Raw genomic sequence first — 18376 nt, forward strand, 5'->3', positions numbered from 1 at the left:
AAAGAACATTCACTCAAGTTTGTTTGTAATTTGAAAATTTTGAGGTATTCATAAAATTTTGTGTTGCTGTAAAATTTCTACAATAGGTAATTCTGTTTCTGAAAAAAAAAATAACATTGGTAGTTTGATAGGTATTTACATGGAGACTCCAAATAACACTGAAGAGTACAAAGGTCTTTAACTTTTTTCTCTTTTTTAAATATGTATTTTTTAGTTGTAGTTGACACAATACCTTTCTTTTATTTATATGTGTTGCTGAGGATCGAACCCAGGGCCATGCACATGCCAGGTGAGCACTCTACCACTGAGCGACAACCCCAGCCCTAATTTTATCTTTCAATTCTGGAACAAAACCATGTTCAAGAATGTACAATCAATTGCCACATATGTGTGGAGTTTTGAACATGTTTTCCACTTTTGATTTCTAAAGTTATTCTAGGATGTTTACAAAAAATTGTTAATATTTTCATACCTATTAACCTTTGTTTTATTTATTACCAGTTGTTTAACCCAGTTTAATATTCCATTGCTTTTGAGAGCATTTAATATAGAAGTCAAATTAGTTTAAAATATTTTTCAAAGCCTTCTGATGTGCTATTTCCATTTTGTTTGACTTTTCCATTACAGTAAGTGGGGATTGGTGCCCCTAGTATTAAAGTGTTGCTTTTTATTTCTGTATTTAAATCTCTCATTCTTACATTTTTATATCTGAGAAGTTTGATATGAATTATATCTATTTTTATTGCATTATTCTAGGGAAATTTCCTTTTTATCTTTATATAATATTCTACTTTGCCTCTTTGCCAAGTTTTTATTTTAAAATATATTTTGTCTCATGAATCTTTTTTTAAATTGTGTTTTATATTATAATTTGGCCACTCCAGCTTTCTTTTGGACACATTTTTTCTATTCTTTTTCTTTCATTCTACTTGTTCTCTTAGAGTCTCCTATAGATTACATAAAGTTGTAATTTTTTTTAGATTTAGTATTTGTTTTTGTAATTTTTTAATTTGTTCTTTTTAGATATACATGACAGTAGAATGTTCTTTATCATATTATATATACATGGTGTATAACTTCCCATTCTTGTGATTATACACAATATGAAGTTAAACTGGTTGTATATTTTTATATCAACATAGGAAATTTATGTCTTATTCAATCTATTGTCCTTTTTAATTTCATCCTCACTCTCAACTTTGTCTCTTCTGGTGAACTTCTCTTCTTATCTCTCCCACATTATTGTGTATTAGCATCAGCATATCACAGAGACCATTTAGCCTTATTTAAATGATATTTTTATTTAAAATATTTATTTATTTATTTAGTTGTAGTTGGACACAATACCTTTACTTTATTTATTTATTTTTATGTGGTGCTGAGGATCGAACCCAGAGCCTCGCACATGCTAGGTGAGCATTTCACTGCTGAACCACAGCTCCAGCCTCTTAAGTGATATTTGAATTCCTCTACATTTAATGTCCACCAGTAAATTCTATTTATTTGCTGTTTTTTTTTTTTTTTTTTTTTAATGTGGTGCTGTGGATCAAACCCAGGGCCTCACACATGCTAGGCAAGTACACTACCACTGAGCTACAACCCCAGACCAAGTAAATTCTAATCATCTAGACAAATAGACCTTTCAATTAAGGACTCAATTTGACCACTATGTACATGGCAATGTTAAAGAAACTGCATATATATAATAAAAATTCTTTGAGATGTCTTCAAAATATGAGATTTTGGCTCTTCACCAATCCAATGGGGTACAATGCTCAAATTTTCAGAAGACAATTATTCCTAGGAATTTCAACATAAAACAGAAAAAAATTTTCTTTACAAATTCATACACTGGCAACCACTTAAGCATCTGGAAACACTAGATGTGGATTAGGACTCTTTTGATTTTTATATATACTATGCACACAACAAAGTAAAACAAAACCCAAAGACATAGGAACAATGCTTACTCTTGCCTCTTTGTAAGCACACTGGCAGGGTGCTCCAGAGAACCAGCACACAATATGTATTACCCAAAAAAGAATTTTGCTATTAGCCCACCCAAAAATATTTCATAAGAATTTTATAAAAATAAATTTAGAAAATATGTTATATTTTACCACTTCTACTTTTGATATGCATCAAGCACTTTAGAATATCTAGAAAGTCTAGATATTTTCAAATAAGTACTTAGCATTGTCAAATATATATACAGTTATGAGAAGTAAAATACACACAGCAAACAATGGTTATAATGTGAAAAAATTTCTTTTACATAAAACCAGTCTGGCAAAAGGGTACATTCTTCTCATGATCAACATATTCTCCATGTCCTCTCAAGCCAACTGAACAGATGTGGTCTCCTGGAGCCATTAAGGAGAAGTCAAAGTGTGCCCTAGTATGCACTTATTGACCAAGCTTTTTGATGTCCAGTCACCTTCTTGAACCATCAAACTCCCTGTTGGCCTCCACATGTTTTGTTGGCTGCCATGTTTTCTTTTTGCCATACTACAAACCCACCGCCTAAGGTGCCATTTTTTTTTTGAGAGAGAGAGAGAATTTTTTAATATTTATTTTTTATTTTTCGGTGGAGACATGTGGTGTATGTGGTGTTGAGGATCGAACCCGGGCCACAAGCATGCCAGGCGAGCGTGCTACCATTTGAGCCACATCCCCTGCCCCAAGGTGCCATTTTTTAATGCTGGCTTCAGCTAGGATGGACAGAATTGGGCCAACAGACTTGGTAGCCCAGGGGTACTGGGTCCAAGGCAAGACAGGTCAAAGCCACCATCAGGTCATATAGGTGGGAGAAGAGGTTTCCAGGTTCTTTACGGCCTGGGCCAACCAGTAGGCATTTTCAGTAGAACCTCTGGGTGTCTTCAGGGCAGAGGCTACAACTTTTCCCTTTTATCCCCACTACTCCCACCAGCCTAGGGCTGGAGAGCCCAGTGTTTCTCTGGGAGTAGGTCATACTCTGTTTCTTGCCACACTTTCTGATGTAACTAACTTGGCAGTTCCTTGTTTTAGATTTAATTCTGTTAGTGCTTTTGGTTTGATATGTGTTTTGGAATAGTACATTAACAATCAAATTTTTCAAAGTGATGATCTTATTACTCCTACTCTATAAGTTGTTTTTAAAATATTTTTATAATTGTTTTTTCTACTTTGCTTAATGGTTTAACTTGCAATTCATTGTGTTTCATAGTGGCATACGTGGAATCCTCTCATACTTACCATTATATATCTTTTAAGTTTTTAATTTTTCACATGATCTCACCAAGTTTCTAAGACTGACTTTGAACTTAAGGTCCTCCTTGCTCATTCTCTTCCATGTTGTTGGGACTATAGCTTTGCACACTGAGCATGCCTCCTTCAGTCAATGTTTCTTAAGGACTTCTTCACATACACAATTTCTGCCTATTTATGTTAACAATTTTTGTCTGAATTTAGCTCACTAAACTTTTTTCAATTAGTTACTTAGTGGTTTTTGTGTAATTCATAATTCTTAGTATCTTAATGTCAAATCCCTAATGCTGTTTTATCACTTGAACTTTATTTGCTTTACTGTTTTAATTTTTATTTTATTGTTTTTACTAAAATAAGCCAACTATAGATACTATAGTCATCTTTGAAAAAAGTATGGAAGTTTTTGTTTAAAAAAATACAGGGAATTACAGAGCTAACATTTTGAATCCTAGCTAACTGGGAGGTTATGCAAAAAGATATCAAGTTCAAGGCAAGTTACAGAGAATTGGATACACCATCTTTCTAAAATTTTAAGAATGTGTTTTGTTGTAGTTCACTGGTATAGCACCCTTAAACTTAATTCCAAGCATGACACATAAAAAATTAAAAGTTGAATGACTGCATGATTCAGAAATGCCAGTACTAAATATGTATGCATAAGTGATTAAATCAGCATGTTTTGGAGATGTCTCCACTATTGGGTCTATTGCAAACATTGTTCTCAATACTCAAGATATGGGCTCAACCTATGTGCCATCAATGATTAAATAAGTAAAAATATTGTATTTATATGTTATTATCATTTAGCTATAAGAAGAAATATATTGCCATTTAAAATATTATAAGATGAATATGCAGGACTTTGCATTAAGTGAAATACAGCAGAGGGTCAGTTTCAGGAGCATCTGACTTATGTTTGGAAGTCAGAAATTTAGAGAGTATAATTGTCCTCACCATGTACTGTGTTTTGTGCATTGTTGATATATTGTTAGTCAAAGTCTGCTAATTTTTATTTTAATGGGCATTACAAGGTCAAGAGTTTTATTGCACCACATAGTGAATGTGGTGTATTATATTCTTGATTAAATAGTAATAGAATGAATGCAATAATTTGTAAGCACAAAACTGATAATTATATGGGATAATGCATATGCTAATTCACTTCATTTAGTAATTTCACCTTGTATATATACTTTCAAATACCATGATGTTAGTAAATACCAAGTTGAACTTGTCAGTGAAACATATAAGCAAATAACAATTTTTTTTAAAAAGCCATTTATTATTTTGATTGCTTTGTGTTGGCTTCATCCAGGGGATATGGACATAGGCTGTGGAAGGTTTTTATAGCCTTTCAATCTTGTTTTCATTGAAAATCATATATATATATATATATATATATATATATATATATTTCTCATTAAAATTTTTGTCCATATTTCTTCTTAAATTTCCATACCCTCTTTACACTTACTGAATATCTGTGGTATTATCATCCAAAATCTACCTGTTATTTCCAGGTTTGTGTTTATGGTGGATAGAAACCTATTTTCAGACACTCTTCAAAAAAATACCAAACTTTTGTATATGTTTTGTATTTCCCTCATTCTACCATGAGTGAAGACAGCTGGTAGATATTTCCTAAATGCACAATGCTATATGATAGAGAATGAAAGGCTATGGTTAATAAAAGCAACATACTTTTCTTTCCTCTACTGTATTATTCTACTTTGTAATGTACTCATCTTGGATACTGTGGTCTCTACAATAGTTTGAATAACTTTTACTGGTAAATTAATCTTTACATTTTTATTTAACTTTTATACTTATGAAGTAATGATGACTTTGGGTTTCCTAATCTGCACCAGTGCCAATGTTTTTACATTGCTATAATTGTATAGGTTATGTATGCAAAATATATTCATTCCAGTCTAGTTAGTAAACTCATATTTATTTGGATTTTATTTCATGATTTGATTTCACATCATGACCAACAATTTTCACTAGCACAGAGCAAAAAGTATATATTTCAAAAAGTGATAAGTAGAAAATATGGACATTTACAACAAAGAAAAATATGGAAAACTGTGAGTGTGAACATCAGAAATTATATTATCAAAAATCCAGCCTTGTTCACCACCAGAGAATTCTTATTGGAGAGAAATGCTACAAATGTGAAAAAATGTGGCAAATCTTTTAGTCAACAATCTTATCTAATATGTCACAGAAGAATTCACACTGCAGAGAAGCCCTACAAATGTGAAGAATGTGGCAAAACTTTTAGTCAAAAAATAGGTCTTATTTACCACAGAAGATCTCACACTGGAGAGAAGCCCTACAAATGTAAAGAATGTGGCAAAGCTTTTCGTAAACAATCACACCTAATATGCCACAGCAGAACCCACACTAGAGAGACACCCTACAAATGTGAGTAATGTGGCAAAGCTTTTCGTCATAAAACCGGCCTTATTTACAACAGCAGAAGTCACACACTGGAGAGAAGCCCTATAAATGTGAATAATGCGATAAGAATTTTAAAATGAAATCCATCCTTATTATCCACAGAAGAACACACTAGAGAGACGCCCTACAAATGGGAGGAATGTGGCAAAGCTTTTCATCAAAAAACAGGCCTTCTTAACCACAGCATAGCTCACACTGGAGCAAAGCCCTACAAATGTGAAGAATGTGACAAAGCTTCTAGTCAAATCAAGCCTCATTTACCACAGTAGAACTCACTGGAGAGAAGCCCTACAAATGTGAAGAATGTAATACAGCATTTAAAAGCAAATCAGTCCTTATTATCCACAGCAGAATTCATACTGGATGGATACCTTACAGATGGTCAGAATGTGGCACAGCTTTTAGTCAACAATCACACCTAATATGCCACAGCAGATCTCACACTGGAGAGAAGCCCTACAAATGTATAGAATGTGGCAAAGCTTTCAGTCAAAAAATAGGCTTTATTTACCACAGTGGAATTCACACTGGAGAGTAGGCCCACAAAGGTAAAGAAAGTGATAAACCTTTTAAAGAAAAAAATCAATCCTTATTATCCAGAGCAGAATTCATACTGGAGAGAGGTCCTACAAATGTGAAGATATGAAAAAGCTTATAGTAAAAGCATATTACCACAGCAAAACTCACACTGAAGAAAAGCCCTCCGAATGTGAAGAATGTAGCAAAACTTTTAGTCAAAAAATGTACCTGATTAACCACAGCAGAACTCACACTGAGAGAAGCCCTACAAATATGAAGAATGTGATAAAGCTTTTAAAGAAGAATTGATTCTTTTTTAACCACAGCAGAACTAACAGTGAAGAGAAGCTCTACAAATGTAAACAATGTGGCAAAGCTTTTTAGTCAAAAAAATAGACATTATTTCCCACAGCAGAATTCGTTGTAGGGAGAAGCCCTACCAATGTGAAAAATGTTACAAAGATTTTAATCATATATCATATATTACTAGACATCAGAAAAACCATACTGGAGACAAGTTCTACAGATGACAATATTGTACCATTTCTTTAAGAATGGGCCAAAGTTTAATCCATACCAAAATGATCATATCAGAGAGAAATTATCCAAATATAAAAACTGACAATGTGACAAACTCCAACACTTGTTCACCCATTACTCTGTACCTGGATATGTACTGGTTAGAGTCATTAATATGTACCTGAGGATATGTACTGGTTATGGTTAGAGTGAATACAAGTGGAAAAAAATCTTTCAAAGCTTTTGGCCATCTGTTGCTCAAACATTACTGATCAATGGAAAATTCATACTCCCAGAAATTCTCAGAAGTTAAATAAGGTTTTCAAACCTTATTCAAATTTTAAATTTATTTAACATCTGAAACCTCATGCCTGTTCTAAAGGTTGAACGACATTTGACCAAAATATATGCCTGATATAACAGCAAAACATTTACAATGAACACATTGACAAATATAAAAGTATAGTAAAGTCATTACTTATACTATATACCTTGAAGTACATGAGGATCAGAAAAGAGGAAACTTATTTAAATATAGAAAATAAGTAATTGTCTTAAATTTTTCTTAAAATTTATTAAAAATTATTAGGTGATGTAGTTAAAAATAACAATCATCATAAATATTATACATGCATAGTGGAGATAGCTCATCTTTGACAGGTTATGAAATTCTAATAAATCAAAGATTACTAAATATTCTCACTTTTTAATACTGGAGAAAGCAAGTATAAGAAATTTTTTTCCTCAGGTTTTACACTAAATTGTAATATATTAAACTATATTTTTGTACTGTGAATTGAATCTAGGAATGTTTAACCACTGAGACACATTCCCAGGCCTCCTTTCCTCTTTGTAAAACTTTGAAACTAGGTTTTGCTAAATTGCTTAAGACTTCACTAAGTTGCTGAGGCTGACTTTGAACTTGTGAAACTCCTCAGCTTCTCAATTTTCTTGGATTACAGGCATGAATCATTATGCCCAGTTCACAGTGTATTTTTTTACCTGTATTTACATTATGCAATGTGTTCATATACATAAATATTTGTTAACATGTTAATACTCATATATTGAATCATGTTATTATCTCACAGATATCAAAGTATCCACTTGAGTAAAGAATGTATATAACAGTAAAACATACTATTTGGTTAGTAATACTGTAACATCTCTTAATTATTTTCCACATTTTAATCAAACTTATTTGGGAAATATACTTTGTGTAAGTCAAGTGTTTATACTTTTTTGTTTGTATTTATGGAGAAATTAAGACAGTTATAAGAAGGATGTAGAGATATATGAAAATAAGCCACATATTTTTATATATTGAATTACAACACTAACATTTTACCTTATATAATGACTGTTAAAGCCTGTGCAACTCTGAAAAGTCATAAAATCTTTAAATCATGGAGATTATGAATACCCTGAGACTAAGAACTTACAGTGTATATTTTATTATATTTTATTAAGGAAGTCATTGAAGAGGGAGCTATTTTCAGTGTTTCCATGGAATTCATGTGGTGAACAGGACACTGACCTATCCTAGTTGTTGGTAAGTCTAGTAAGGAAAAAAAAAAAAAAGACTGAGGAACCAAGCATTTCTTTTGTACTCGTTCAGAGTAACCCCTGAAGAAACTTGACTGAACTCTAAAAATTTTATATAAAAACAACCTTATATAGCCTTGGATACTCCATGAGTAAATAAAACCAAGAAAAAAATTAAAATGATGTAAATATTTACACCTCCCACAATTTATTTTATTATCTTTTGACATTAGAGACATCTTTTTATTCTATCTTATAATTTATAAGCACTGTTGTACATTGAAGATTATAGGATAAATTATATATGGCATGGTCTCCTTAAACTTCTTGTAACCCAGTTTTTATATATTGAATTACATTATAAACTAAACCTGTCTCTTTTTAGGTCTAATCGGTACCATGCCATTAGGGGGAGAAAAACTATTTTTATTCAAATGAGCCACTGGATTACAAGTTGTATTCAAATACCAAAACCCCATAAATTATTCTATATTTTCTACATGTGTTAGCTCTTTGGGTCAACAAAAACCCCACAAACTTTGATTTTAGTTAAATATTTGAATATGTATATGTTGCAATATAATAACTTGTGGGCAAGAACTGTGGGAAGAGTAAAAATGCATGTGTAAATCATTTGAAATTCACTTTTACTCATGTGATCATCATTGTTATTCTCCTTCATTATATGTATGTGACTCTAGCTTTTATTTTTATTTTCAATCCATGTCACCTCACACAGGAAAGTTTATCTTCAATTTACATATGAAACCTTTATTTATGAGATTCACAGAGAACTTTCAATAATTAAGTGTTAAGAAAAATATGGAAGATGTTCACATTCCATTGTCCTGTGTTACCTTTGTATAACCTTTATGGAATATCTAATGAATGCCCTTCTCTACTCTTTTATTTTGTGCCTGTCCATATGATTTTTCCTCTTCCCTGTGCTCCCAAAATGATTCCACAATCCATATTGTGATATATGAAGCTGAGTACATGCTTGGTTCAGTATTGAATAGGAATGCCACCAATGCTTGTGAATGAGGACACTGCAGAATTTACCTTTGCTGACTTATTTCCTGAAAATAGAAAGGAAGATTATTCTGCAGAATTAAAGGTAAATTGTTAAAAAATTTGCAGTCATTTTCAATAAGAGGTCACATGTGATAGACAAATGAAGGACTGAGGGATGCTCAGTTTGGAAGCCCACTGCCAGGGCCTTCTATAATATGCTGAGTCTATGCCTGCCACAGGCTGGACACCAGATTGTTCAGGGAGAGCCAAGTGAACTGAAGGGAGTGGAAGAAATAGAATTAGCAATAAACTTATGCTTCTTTAGGAACCCTTTTGCAAGAATTTTGTGTTCATCAGCATGCTTTTGTGACCCAGGTTTTCTGGGGTAAAGGTGCTGTGTATTTAATCTTGGTTGATGGTGCCTAGTTGTATTCCAATAATGGAATACATTTCACTTTGTAGTCACAAAAATGGATATTTTATCTTCACCAATCACATAGACAAAAAATTATACTATTACTAATTTTGTCCATTTTGTTGGAAGGGAGCTACAGGATGAAAGAGAGAGAGAAAGAGAGAGAGAGAGAGAGAGAAACTTTTCTATTTGTTTACAACCTGGATACTTAAATAGGACAGATATTTTTTTTTTCTCTATCACTCCAATGGAGTTTTCTCATTTTTTACATGGTGGTACCTGTTGTGGATTTTCCACACCTAGTAATTACAGGGACCCTCTTGAGACTGCCTCCTGACTGCTTGTACCCATAGTTATGCATCTCCTGGCAGGTATCCTGGTGACAAAATGTCATTTCATGATCTAGCCATAAATTTGAATATTTTTTATCCCAATAAGAAACTAAGTTCTGAATCATATTCAAACAGGGTTGATTCTTCTAAACAGTATGCTAAGCAAAAGAAGGCAGTGACCTAAGGACAAACTGTCTTTTCAAATTAAATGACATATATGGAATAGACGAATTTCTGTATAGACAAACTAGAATCTTAGATATCTAAAACTGGGCAAAGTGAATAATTGGAATTCAGTGTTCAGTGTAACATTCCAAACTGTTATTATTTTAGTTTGGAATGATAAAGTTCTGCAGATGGATAATGGTAATGTGTAACAGAATGAAAGGAGACAGCAGCAAGAGAAGGAGACAGAAACAGAGACAAATGGCTCCTCATCTAAACTCGCATCTCTATTTATAGCATTAGGTTACATTAGGGCACTAGCACCATTAGTACATTATTATTTGTTATATCATTAAGCAAGGTACATTCGGGTATAATGTAGGATGTTTTTGCTTATGATTAGATTGTGTTATGGCTAAGCATGTATTAGTTATTTTAATATTTCTGGGGAAAACTGCACAATATTCCAGCTGTGGAAAAAAGATGCCTATTTTTTTTTCTGGGAGTTTTCTCACCAGAGAAACCTGCTATCCTGTATATCTCTACAGTCAAACCCTTATAGCCACCACCCCTCTTTGTTTATTATGGTCTGTTTGGTAGATAGCATTTGTTTTCTCTTTAATATTGATTGAGTAAAAAAGAAACAGGTAAGGCATTGACAACAACAAGCACAACATAACAATATCAGTATTAGTAAACACTCACCTATGAATAGTTGTTTTATCATAGTAAAATTAGGTAACCTCAAGGCTAGGCAATCTGATGAATCTAAATCCTTATCAACTTGTTGTAACATATTTTTCATAACCTTAACTTTTTTTATTTTTAAAATTTGCTTTAATTAGTTATTCATGACAGCAGGATGTATTTATGCACTTTGATATATATAGATGGGGTTTAATTTCTCATTATTCTGAGTGTACATGTGGCAGGATCATTTTAGTCATGCAGTCACATATATACATACAGTGATAATGTCTTTTTAATTCTACTATCATTCCTATCCCCACATCCCCTCTCCTTCCCTCCCATCATTTCCTTGTACCTAATCTCAGGTAATGCTATTCTTCCCTAGTGTCTCCCCACCTTATTGTGAATTAGCATCCACATATTAAAGAAAACATTTGGCTTTTGGTTTTGTGAGATTGGCTTCTTTTACTTAGCATGATATTCTCCAACTCCAACCATTAACTGGCAAATGTCATAATTTTATTCTTTAAAGCTGAGTAATATGCCATTGAGAGCATATATTTAACTTTTTTTATTCATTCATCTATTGAGGAACACCTAGTTTGGTTGCATAGTCTTGTTATTGTGACTTGAGCTGCTATAAACATTGATGTGGCTGTGTCACTGTAGTATGCCAATTTTAAGTCCTTTGGGTGTAAATCAAGAAGTTAGATAGCTGGGTCAAACGATGGTTCCATTCCCAATTTTCTGAGGAATCTCCATAGTGCTTTCTGTAGTGGTTGCACCAATTTGCAGTCCCACCAACAATGCTTAGCAATGCTTAGCAAGAAAAGTGAAGCAGAAGGCATCATAATCCAAGATGTTAAACAATACTACAGAGCAATAATAATGAAAATGGCATGGTGTATGAGTGTACTTTTCCCACCATATCCTTGCCAACATTTATTGTTGCCTGTTTTCTTGATGATTGCCATTCTGTCTGGATTGAGATGAAATCTTAAAGTAGTTTTGATTTGAATTTCTCTAATTGCTAAAGATATTGAACACTTTTTCATATATTTGTTGATGAAAGGTATTTTGTGAAGTGTCTGTTCAGTTCCTTCTGTTAAGTTTTATGAGTTCTTTATCTATCCAAGAGATTAATGTCAGAGGTGAATGTGGTAAAGATTTTCTCCAAATCTGTAGACTCTTCCCTCACTTTATTGTTTCTTTTGCTGAGAAAAAGCTATTTAATTTGAATCTATCTCATTTATTAATTCTTTTTTGCATTTTAAGAGTCTTGTTAAGGAAATCAGATCATGGGGTGACATCATAAAGATTTGGGCCTATTTTTTATCTATTATTTTATAAAAGGTGCTCTGTTCTAGTGCCTACATCTATGACCCACTTTGAGTTGATTTTTTTGTGCAGGGTCTGAGATAAAGGTTTAAGACAGGAAATAATTAAAATCAGAGTTAAAATTAATAAAATGGAAACAAAAGAAACATTTGAAAAAGTTGACCAACCAAAAAGTTGGTTTTTTGAAATAATGAATAAAATAAACAAACCCCTGCCAATGCTAATAAAGAGAAAAGAGAGAGAACTCAAATTAATAAAATACAAGATGAAGAAGGGAATATCACAGAAGTCTGAAGTACAGAATATAATTAGAAACTATTTTAAAAATTTATATTCTAAAATAGAAAATATCAAAGATATCAACAAATTTCTAGAGATATATGATCTATTCAACTAAATGAGGAGGTCATACATGTTTTAAATAGATCAATTTTAAGTAATGAAATAGAAAACAGCATCAAAAGGCTACCAACCAAGAATAGCCCAGGACCAGATGGATTCTCAGCTGAGTCCTACAAAACTTTCAAAGAAGAATTAACACTAACACTCCTCAACTTATTCCATAAAGTAGAAAAAGAGGGAACCCTTCCAGATTCATTTTATGGGGCTAATATTACCCTCATACCAAAAACAAAAACCCATCAAATAAAGAAAACTTCAGAACAATATCCCTAGAGAACATATATGCAAAAAGTCTCAATAAAATTCTGGAAAATTGCATACAGAAACGTTAAAAAGATAGTTCAACATGATTAAGTGGGATTCATCCCAGGGATGCAGGGTTAGTTCAACATACGGAAATCAATAAGCATAATACATTATGTTAGTTGACTTAAAACCAAGAATCATACAATCATCTCAATAGATGCAGAAAAAGCATTTGACAAAATACACCTGGTTTGTGGTCATCTATTATGTGAGTTCTAGGAAAACAATACATCTTTTGTTACAATACTGCAATGATTCAATTTCCAATTTGGTGGTTGCTTTTATGAGTCAATGTGACTAGGTTAAAAAATACCCAGATAGCAGGCAAGCCATGATTTGGGGAAGTGTATGAAAGGGTGTTTCCAGAAGGGATTAGTGATTTAATTATAAGACTTAATAAAAATGATGTGTTATTTCATGTTTGTCAATAGCTTATTCTATGTTTTCTAAATTTGGAAAAGCAATTCTCCAAGTGTTTGGCTAAAATAAAAATGAATACAAAGGCAATAGGAAAAAAAAGATCTAACCCTTTCAAGGTTTTCTGCCTTCTTTTTGAAAATCAGGTAGCCCCAGGCAGTTCACTTTCAGGAAATGTCTTTAGCTGCCTTGGGTCACAGGAGGTGCTAGTAGACAGAGGAAAGTAAGAAAAATTGTAACAGTGTGCTAGGCTTAAATATAAAAATTAACCTGGTAGAGATAGTCCAGCCGTTTTGCATTCAAGACCTTTATGTAGCATGGAAATAAAGTGGCCCAACATACATAGACCTACCTGCCCCTCACCTCATATTGTAGAAAGGAAAGGAGGTTAGCACCTGCCCCTTAGCAACCAGTGGACACCAAGTCATGTATTGATACTTGTAGACAGAGCATGGCTTACACCAGAACAACACCAACTGTAAAATATCTGAGAAGCTACTGTTTTGCAATAGCCATGGTGGCATGTGTAGGAGCCACAGTGGTTAACAACAAAATGTGTGTCTGCTCTCCTAGAATTCATTTTCCAGCAAGAACTTGAGAAGAAAAATTCCTCCAGGAATAATCTTATGCAAAATCTTATTTTCAGCTTCTACAGACAGAATGACATCATAATATCTCTTCTGACATAGTTTGTGAGGTTATATCATTATCATATTTTCCCCATGCACTGAGTGAAAAGAAAGCCACTGCCAACATTACTCATCCTTCCTACTGAATTTGTTCCCCAAATAGCTAATGCTGGCCTAATTTCTCTCCAAGTCTCCCAAGTCCTTTGGTCCACCTAGATGTTGCTTAATTCGGGGCACCTCATCCCCATTCTTCAAGTTTCTGACTGGATATCAGAAAGCTCAGGCCCTACAGTGTTTTCCACTTGAGGTTACATTAAATAGTTTTGACATTTGAGTATATTTTATCTAAATTTGACCATAAATCACTTTTTTATTTCTCTTGGTTGCTTAAAATATTAACAGTTTGTCTATGAAGTTTTCTTTTGTAACAATGCTTCTTTCCCTAAATGCAACTTGAATCTTTACTGCCAGCTTCCCACAGCAGTATATCACAAATCTGGCTACATACTTCAAACTCCTGGTGAATATTATAGAGTAGTGGCTTTTTGGCTACCATAGACTAATTCAGAACTGCCTGGGGTGAAGAGGACCCAAGGGTTTCTCAATGCTCCCCAGAGGATCTAATATGCAACAGGTTTCAGGACCACCTCACGAAGACGGATGCAATAAGGGAAGAGTGATGGCTACCAGAAATGCTGCGTGCAGACCAGCCTTGCACTGCAAAAGTGGGCCAGAAAGAGCCTGCAAAGTAGCCCAGAGCCTGAGTTTTTATAAAAAAAAATGTTAGTTTACTTTGACAGTGATTTGTTTTGGGCAAAGATTTCATAGAAATGCAAGCTTAAGAAATCTTTAAATTACATAAGAGGAAAGCAGAGCTTTCCTCTGTGATCTAGGACAGTGTCCTCACACATTAAAAGCTACAGAATGTATAAGGAGGAAATAAAAAAGAGGAAAATTAACCCCCTTCTTCTCCCCCATTTTCCACAAGTCAGAAGAGGATCAGATATTTTCACCTGGAGAGAAGAGATTTCTAATATAGCACAAATGGTTTCCTCTCCATTCAGTATTTTAGAGATGGAATGATCTCATCTGTTATAGCCTGGTATGCAAGTGTTATCTCAACACCCAATTGCATAACTCTCAGTGAAAACCAACAGATGCAAACCAGGTTGTAAATGGCACAGACTATTTTTCATCTAATGTAATAAAGAATGTGGTAGAAATTCCAAATATTCCATTGACATTTGGATAGGTTCAGGATTTAGATACCATGTATCTTATGTAAGAGAAGGCACTAATTGTTGACATGGCATGTATGAAAATTGTATATCTTTAACTCTATCGACTTTTGCATAATATTGAGACAAGAGTTCAGGCACACAGAATAGTGCATTTTCCCTCAGAGGTACACACATATCTAGTGACAAATATATAGGCTGAGTCAGGAGGATCACAAGATTAAATACAGCATCAGCAACTTTGAACCCCCCAGTGACTTAGGAATATCTTGTCTCAAACAAAACTAAGTAAATAAATACATAGAGTTAGGGGATGGGTTGTTGCTCAGAGGTAAAGCATCCCTGACGACAAAGAGGAGGAGGAGCAAGCAGCAGGAGGACAGTTGTGGGCCAGCCAGTGGACAGTGGGTGCTGAGGCTGGCGGTGGAGGTTGCCCCGAGTTCCCCAGAACGCATTGGTTTCTCCCCCAGGCCCCAAAATGTGCATATTGGGGATAGTGCTGGTTAGCATGCCAGTAGCCCACTGCCCTCTGTGGCAGTCCTGCTCCCAGGAAACCCCTAGACACCACTGCCTGGCTGCTAGGAAGGTTGACACTACCCATCCCCACCCTACCAGGGGGCTCAAGTAGTGGGAGGAGTCATGCCCTAGCGCAGGGGGGTGGCACCCGCTGGGGATGAGTGTCCTGGCAGCGACCACAGGGACCCTCATGTTGTCCTCTCTCCCCCATTTTCCTCCCTGTTCCCGTCTGCGGGAACCTCCCCACCCCAGGGATCCACTGGCTCCTTTGGAATGAGAGGACAATAGTGACTAGAAGAGGGTTCCTTGCTGTGCTTTGCTTTCCAAAGACCTGAATATCGACTAGAAGCCTAGCTTGCCTTGCCCCACCCTGCCTTGATTTCACTTCCCATGGGCTGTAGGAAGGAAGCCTCCCTGGCCTCCCCTTCCTTTTCAGGTCCATTTTGGCTTTATAAATTGTTTAAAGGAAACTAATGTTGAATTTTGGGAATTAAAGTTCTTATTCCAGCTGTCAAAAACAATATCATGCAATATTTTCTTATATTTGAATTCTCATGTAATTTCTTCTCCTTTCAGCTTGTTTTCCTTTTTCTTCCGTTGAGTGCTTTGCTGCTTGTTTAAGCATTCTTCTATGTCAACTAACTTATAAAATATATATTATATTATTATCCATTAATTCTAATGTACCATAGTCTCTTCAGAATTATCTTGGCCATAGTTACATCTACATTATTTGTGATTTTTTTTGTGTATGTATATATGTGTATATATATATATATATATATATATATATATATATGTGTGTGTGTGTGTGTGTGTGTGTGTGTGTGTACTGAAGATTGACAATGAGGCTTTCTTTCAAGGCATAGCTAAATCTCATAATTGGGAGATTTATTTTTTTCTAGTTTGATTATATGTTTCAATTATAAGATGATGTTCGTATAGTGTATTTGTAACACAATTATTTTTTGTTGGGAGTGGGCACTAGAGATTTAACCTAGGGGTATTTTACAGCTGAACTGCACCTCTAATCCTACTTTTTAATTATTTCTACTTTGAGATAGGGTCTCACTAATTTGCGGATATTCTTACTAAGTTGATGAGACTAGCTTTGAACTTCTGATCCTCCTGCTTTATATATATATCAGAGAAACCACATAGACCAAGGTAGTTAATAATAAATTCATAAAGAAAGATAAACTTAACTAAAAGACCCAGTGAATATTTCTTTGTTGTATGCTATATAAGTTGATTTTTTATTTTCTTCATATGTATGTGTAACTAAAGACCCCAGGAAGAATAAATATTTAAAGAAGAATATTTCTTGGTAGATACAAATCAGAGTGTTTAGGATATTTTATATTGTGCAAATATACAAATTTGTCATATAAAAACCTGAATTCAAGAACAGGGATAAAAAAGAAAAAATTAACAATACCGTCATTTTATATTCTGAGTTTTTGAAAATTTTACATAAAGTCATCAGAAAAATATGGTATGATACATATTGAGATATATTTACATAGCAGTAAAAGAGGTATTTAAGGTGGCTTTAAAATGATTTGTTGCATTAGCAGGAAATTAGATGTAGTGCAAGGATCAGAAAACCAGTTTCTGTAGGACAATCCAACACATGGATATATTTGTAAATAAAATATTTTTTTTTGGCTTTTTTGTTTTATTTTATTGCTGCTAGACACCAACCTAAGGGATTTTCATGTGCATTCATGTTAGGCAATCACCTTACAACTACTCTAGTAATAACTTGATTTGGAATGTGTCCACACCCATTTATTTATTGTCTATAACATATTTCATACCATAACCACAGAAATTCATTGGACTCCAATTTCTAAGATGAATAAAGCTATTGTCCTATAAATTCATTCTTTACTCATGTCTCATTATAATTTTAAGATATTGAGAAATTTTTTAACAATATCTCAGGTTTTCCAAGTGAACATTTTTGAGATTAATAATAAAGTATTTTTCATCTTTTGTAGTACATATGTCACTTATCTCCTTTCCTTTCTTAAATATATCTATTTCTTGTTTAAGTAGTTTTTGAATAGTGAATTTTTATTTACTTGCATTTAAATATAAACAACAACAGCTGGCATGCCTCAGGTTCAAGATTTTAATTAAAAAAAATAAGTGTTGCGCCATCTAAAAATGGTGCTGTCTACTACTTTACAGAAATGGTGCTTATTTGTTTCCACTTTCACTGTTCTTTTAATTCAAAACACTTACCAATATGTTCTTTCATCTGCATTTCTTTTTAAACTATTGATTAGACATATTCTCTGAGAAGATGTCTTTAATTTCCAGATTTATGTCTCTAGAATGTAATTTTGTTTTTTTTAAAAGATTCTCTTTACAGATGTCCTAATTAGATGTTTTCACTTGCATTAATTTGTGCTATTTTTGTGCCATTTTGAGGTTTTAATATTCATGTATTTCCAAATTAATAAAATGAAACACCAAGACTTCTGTTAGGTTCCCATAGTCAAGAAAATTTGTAAATGCCTTAAAAATCTAATGATCTGGTCTTGAAAGATGACTATAAATCAGCTCTTAACCTATGCAGTATGATTGCCTTTTTAATGATAGCTGATAGTCCCC

The 18376-nt window shown here is 33.7% G+C and overlaps 1 pseudogene; it reads left to right on the forward strand.

Moving 5' to 3' along the window:
- The window catches only part of LOC144253808 (uncharacterized), a 33736-nt pseudogene extending 27489 nt beyond the window's left edge, over positions 1–6247 (forward strand).
- The last annotated feature ends 12129 nt before the right edge of the window (positions 6248–18376 follow it).

This window comes from Urocitellus parryii, chromosome 3 (assembly GCF_045843805.1).
Source record: "Urocitellus parryii isolate mUroPar1 chromosome 3, mUroPar1.hap1, whole genome shotgun sequence".
NCBI lineage: Eukaryota > Metazoa > Chordata > Mammalia > Rodentia > Sciuridae > Urocitellus > Urocitellus parryii.